This window comes from Charadrius vociferus, unplaced genomic scaffold, assembly GCF_000708025.1.
Source record: "Charadrius vociferus isolate BGI_N301 unplaced genomic scaffold, ASM70802v2 scaffold475, whole genome shotgun sequence".
Lineage (NCBI taxonomy): Eukaryota > Metazoa > Chordata > Aves > Charadriiformes > Charadriidae > Charadrius > Charadrius vociferus.
In genome coordinates, this window is record NW_009648337.1 from 462,903 (window position 1) to 468,902 (window position 6,000).

At 35.7% G+C, this 6,000-nt stretch overlaps 1 protein-coding gene across 1 annotated transcript in view; it reads right to left on the reverse strand.

Moving 5' to 3' along the window:
- FTO (fat mass and obesity associated) overlaps nt 1–5,129 on the reverse strand; it is a 205,686-nt gene extending 200,557 nt beyond the window's left edge. The window contains exon 1 of the mRNA XM_009885075.1: nt 5,051–5,129. The gene's annotated coding sequence lies outside the window, so the exon portion shown is untranslated. The remainder of the gene's footprint in view (nt 1–5,050) is intronic.
- Between the last annotated feature and the right edge of the window lie 871 nt (nt 5,130–6,000).

The window sequence follows — 6,000 nt, forward strand, 5'->3', positions numbered from 1 at the left end:
GAATTCTAGAGGCCTACATGATAAACTGGAATAGTTCTATAGAATAACAATTTTAGGGCAAAAATAAGAAAATGAAAAAGTAAAGTTTCAAAAAAGGACAACATTCTGCTGCACTGCACCTCTATCTTCAAAATAGTCCTTGACATAACAGTCCTTTCTATTTTCATATTCTTCAATACACACCAGTTAGCTCTCCTATTTTATTTAAGAGGTTCCCCTTCTAGATTAAAAAAAAAAAAAAAAAAGTAATCCAAATCTATTTTCCTCCCCATCTCCCCACCTGTAATACCCTTTTTCCTCATCCTCCTCTGACCACACCAGCTCTGGTATCAGCTGGAGTTCAGATTCCAGCAGTTTGTGGAAGTTACAACTTCCAGCAAGGTATGATGCTGCTAATCAGTAGTATCTTGCTTTGTGTCCACACCACTGCTTCCCACTCCAGGAAGGCCTGGATAATTTTATTTCGTTAATCTGGTTTTCTAAGGAAGTGAGTACCATATTATCACATCTTTTACTGGTTGTCTGTAAAACTGCTTTAACTACTACTGAGACTGTTTGGCAAACTGGACAAAGGCTAGAGAATAAGTTCTTAAATAGACCAAGTTCCTATGTATTTCATTACACTTAATAAATAAATAAAAGAAACAGATACAAACTAGTGCCCTTAATAAGTGAAAGGCTGTAAGGTGAGTTTATCAGGTGTCAATTGACACGTGTGAAGCTCCTAAGACTCACTTCATCTATTTCCTTTTGTCCAGAAGTTAGCCACTCCTCTAGGGAAAAGGTAAATACTGATGGTGTTGTGGGGAAAAAAAAAATAAGGTAAACTGAAATCAGAAGGCATTAGGTAATGTGGCAAGAGCACATGGATGCGCAAAATTGATCTATGAAAACTTTTACTAACATAATATTTTACGTTCAAAGTGCCTTTAAGAAACAAATAAAAGCCACCAGCACAAAAGCATCACACTGACCTACATTCTATCCGGTTCTATCTGGGCTCCTTCTGGTACGACTCAAAACCACTTTACTAGTACTACCTACTTCCAAGTTAGATTTGAACCTGCTTTTCGGGAAATTAATTTTGAAAACCAGAAAAGGTGTCTTTAAAAAATACAAACCAGGTATAAGTCAGTATGTACATTTTCTACTGCATGAAAACAGGTAGACTTTTACATCATAACACTCTGTTATCCTACAAGACTGAAGAGGTAGCTTTATAGGATCATTTGTTTCTACTAAAAAGGGAATATAAAAGGAAGTCTATTTTAAAAATAATGATTACACATAATAAATCTTATTTTATCTATAAACCTTGCCACTATTTCCTGAGAATTTTTACAATGAAGCTAATTCCCTTTCTTCACATGTTCTTTTGTTTTCCAAAACCTAGCTTCCTAGAGAGGGGAAAAAGCCCTTTAACAGCATCTACAGATAATAATAATTTCTTACAGCAGTATTTACATGCATAACTGTAAATACCAAAGCTTGAAATCAGTCCCAGATATTTATTTGAAGGTCCCTCTACAATCCCCAGCACAGAACACTGGATCCCAACTTTCATTAAAAGAACTGAATATAAACTTGATAAATGCAATTTGCCTGAGCTTGCCAAAAGCCTGAAATGATTCCTTTAGAGGCCCTGAACTGTCCCCTTTGTTTCAATCCATGCTTTCTACCTGTAGCCTTATGAACAGTACAATGAAAAAAATCCTTATAGAAGTCAGTAACTGCAAATTTTAAGGATTTAAGGTGGCTATAGGTTGATGGGAATCATAAGTATTCTTTCACAGTCGTACTTAATAATGTCAGAACATTATATGTTGGAACATACAAAGATTACTACCACTTGATTTGTTTCATTATGCAAATGTTATGTATAAAAGAACAAGCATTAGCAGTTCTATAGCAGTATCCCAGTATTTCTATAAATAATTCTCTATATCGGACATACTCAGGTCAGATTTACCAATTACAGCATTACATATACTACTACGGCAAATTTTAAAAGTCATTATTACTATGTATTTTTAAACCATTTAATATATTGAATTTCTGACATGAATCGCACACGTGAAATTCCAAGCAAGTATTACAAACAGAAGGAGTGAAATAACAACGCAATATAAAGCAATTAAATGCCTGAAAACATGCACTAGAAAGGAAGCACACAGATTTTTACAAAGGTAACATAAAATTCCCCCCCTGCACTGCAGAGGTAATGTCTTCCACATTTTATTGCCAGCAAATTCAGACGCATGTTACCTTTGTGTTGTGCTTTAAGATTACGCGCTTAAGAACTATCTTATCACTAAGTTTTACACAGCATACTTAGGACTCTACCTTAAAAAAATCCCAACACACTGATATCTCAGAAGAAATCAGGATCGGGAAACACATTTCCGACACATCACATGAAAACAGTTTAGTCGTCGTTAAATCTCCAACCAGTCACTATGCTATGTCCCACATAAGGAAAGCATTAAGGCATCAGAACACGGGGTGAATGCTGTTCATGCTGGACACTTAGTTGTTTTGGGGGGATGGGGAAGGGGGAGTAATCATGTACTCTGTGTTGTAACTCTGACAGCAAGTATTAAAGGTCAATTCACTGTTCACTCTGAAAGAAGTACATATGTTACTGGCAACTAGAAGACAAAAAAACTTCAATTCTTCATATGAATATTATACACGTGATTTTAAATATATACATGCTTTCCTTTCTAATGGTGGTACTCAACACAAAGAATCGCCCTACGGGATGACTCAAGTGATAGAACAAAGTTAGAAATCAGCAATAAGGATCCTTGATAAGAAAACTGCCACTTACATCATTAAACTATAGTTTATACTTCAGATATTTGTGAATTGCCTTGTTAACAGACATTTTCTTGTTTGTAACTGGCTTTAAACATGTTAGAGCCTATGATATTGGGCCCATTTCTAAAATCCTTCAACAGGCAAGACACATTGAAAGAGGATGTCAGTGAAACTTTGTTTGTGATGGAATGTCTTAGTTTTCTTGAGACTGTACATTTCCATACCTGACAGGATACTGTAGTTTTTTACTTGCATCCTACCTGACCTTTCCAACACGTTCAAAGAATACTACTTTATAAGGTGTGGATCCTTAAAGAAGTAAGGCAGATGTCTCCAGGAAAGACAGACTATAAAACTAAACTGTGTATGATATTTCATTCTGCCAATTTGTTGACTTCAAGCTTTCACCCTTCTTTTCCTCTCCATCTGTAGCACATTTAAGCATCATGGAACTTGTAATATCTACATCTGTGATTAAAGTAACATTTCATAACCACCATAAGAATTTGAAAGGTGTTTGTGATGCTTACAATCACACGTATACTTAAAAATACCTACCATGCACACAGACACTACACAAAAAGTTTAATTCTGTATGATGTACAAAGAATGTATATAAACTCTGTTAAGGCCTGAAGAGGTCTGATTTCACTGCTTATCTTGTTCCCATTGACTTCTATATGTATGGATTACTGATACTGAAAAAATGAGAAGCCACTTGGGCAACCTTGGCTCCACTTTCTCTTTTCACATCAGCTCCATGAGACCGTGGATTTAAAGATGAAAAAGAGGAAGAGATGCTGAGCACAGCAGCTCTTGGCAGCAACAGATATAAAAGAAGAGAGCAAACAGGATGGGATGTAACAGGACTAGGAAAGAGAAAACATAAGCTGCCTGAGCCTCAAAAGGCGTAAGAGCTTCTTGAACATTAGTTTAAGACTGAAAAGGATGTGTTTAGGGTTGAGTGTTTCTGTAAAGAAAAAAATAAAAAATCATTCTGTTAAGCTCTTCTACACTTTACCTTGCCCTTACCCACAGCAGTGCTTTTATGGTTAGCAGCAAGTTAGGTGTTTTCCTATTATTATCCTCACAGCTGTTAAAGATCCCAATGAAGAGCTAACCTCCACTATGTTCGGTACTGCAAGAATAGAGAGAAAACCATGCTTTCCCTAAGCATCTTACAACTCAAATAAATTAGAAAGGTGAGGGAAGTATACAGGTTGCTCAATATCACAACTGCAATCCTGTGGCAAAACTGGAGTTTGACTTCATGCTTCTGAGTTGCAGTCCAGTACCACATCCATAAATGCATCTTTCCTTTTCTATAGTATGGTGTGTGCTAAACTTTTCTTGCCCATGGAATCCTGCAAAAAAGAAATTCATCCTTGCAAGGAAAGAGTCAGACCTTTTTTTATGCCACCATATACATCTTTGAGCCATATGTCAATACAAGGAAGGTGACATGCCTGTAATGTAAGCACGCTTGCTGTAGCTGTTCAAACTACGAGATTCTTTCTTATGCTTTTCATCTTACCATGCTCCGATTTGATCTGACTGAACCTACAATTCTTGCCATATGTTTTGTAGCTGACCTAGAAAGATCCAAGATAGATGCAGAATATTCTATTCATTTCATGATACTCTTCCATACACTCATTTGGTTTACTAGTCATGTGGCTACTGGGCCTGGTTTTACTTTCATTTGGTTTCATTTCAGGCACACATTCCAGTTTCCACAGTTTGTTTTGTAAGCAAAGTCTTAAGGGTTACTTATTGTTTGAAAGTAGAATTAAGCCAAAAAAATTCAAATTTCTATGTTAATATATTCCCCATTTTGCCAAATCTGAGCTACAAAAAATAGTTGTCTTGACAACTCAGGAAAAAAAAAAAGAAAGCAAAAAACCAAAAAACCTTAAAATAACGGTGATATGTATTTTATTTAAACAAAGCATAAGAAACTGTGATGCATTGTTACACGTGTTACCTGGTACTCAGGTACTGACACTCAGGGCAAAATCCTACAAATAAACGTAGTTCACCAAGTTTTCATTTTTGAATATCCAAATTCTAGAGACCTTATTTTGCACCACCTGAAAGTACCTTACCAGCCATCAGGATACATTTTTTCATATCAGATTTCCCAGTGTCTCTTTGAAGAAAGATTTATTTGTTGTTCAGTGCAAACAGCCATTTTAGTTTAAATCAAGTCCAGTTAAAAGAAATACATTACCAATTGATGGAAATCGGCATCAGCTGGTGTCACATATGGAAGTCTATTCTCTCCAAGTTCTTCAAGAAGCTTTTTTTTCTGTTTTGGAGGGGTAAAATTGAAACAGAAAATTAGACTAAAAACCAAGATAAAACCAGCCAAGTATAAAACTGCTTATATTAAAAAGACACAAACATGTACAATTATTTCTCTTACCATCTTCAATTCTGGAAAATTAAGTAAGGAAAAATGGATGCAAAAAGTCAGTGGATCTTTTCCACTTACAACGCAGTAATTCAGGTTAGGTAGTTTCAGAGCACGTGAGTATTTTTCCTCCTAAATTCTTTTTTAGATAATCAGTCCTTGTTTCACTGATGAAAATCCGTCTTAGTCCAATGTTCTTCAGAATTATGCCTACTTTGTACCTTGATACTAATTTCTTATTTCTTTTTCATTTTATTTTCTACTTCAATTTGTAGATTCAATGGGTATAAAGCTCATATTCCATTAAATGGCTCAATAATTTACTTTATTAAAACAATGAGCCTCAGTGTTGGGCATACTCTAAAATGGTTTCTGAAATGGGTGTACGAATGAAAAAGAAAACATTATCTACAGCACACCAAAGCCCCTGCAACCTGAAAATATTGAAAATGCCATACTCAAGACCTGCCATTCCAGCAGACAGCCACAAAACTGGTTTGATGTTGGGAGCACACTAAGAAACAGCTGACTGAAGAGCAGGTTTTCTTTGTCCCCCTTGTGCTCTTAACTCCCTTTTTACTTCTCTTTTAGACTGAGAGTATCTCCACCAATGTTCAGTCAACACGACCACTAAGACATTGGTAACATAAAAGCCTGATTTTCCCCAAACTGCATTTTCCAGGTTTTTATGAATAAAAGAAGAATTTTTGTATGCATTATACAATTAATTGTGCAGCTAAAGATTTATAAAGTGCAAGAGAAGCTCG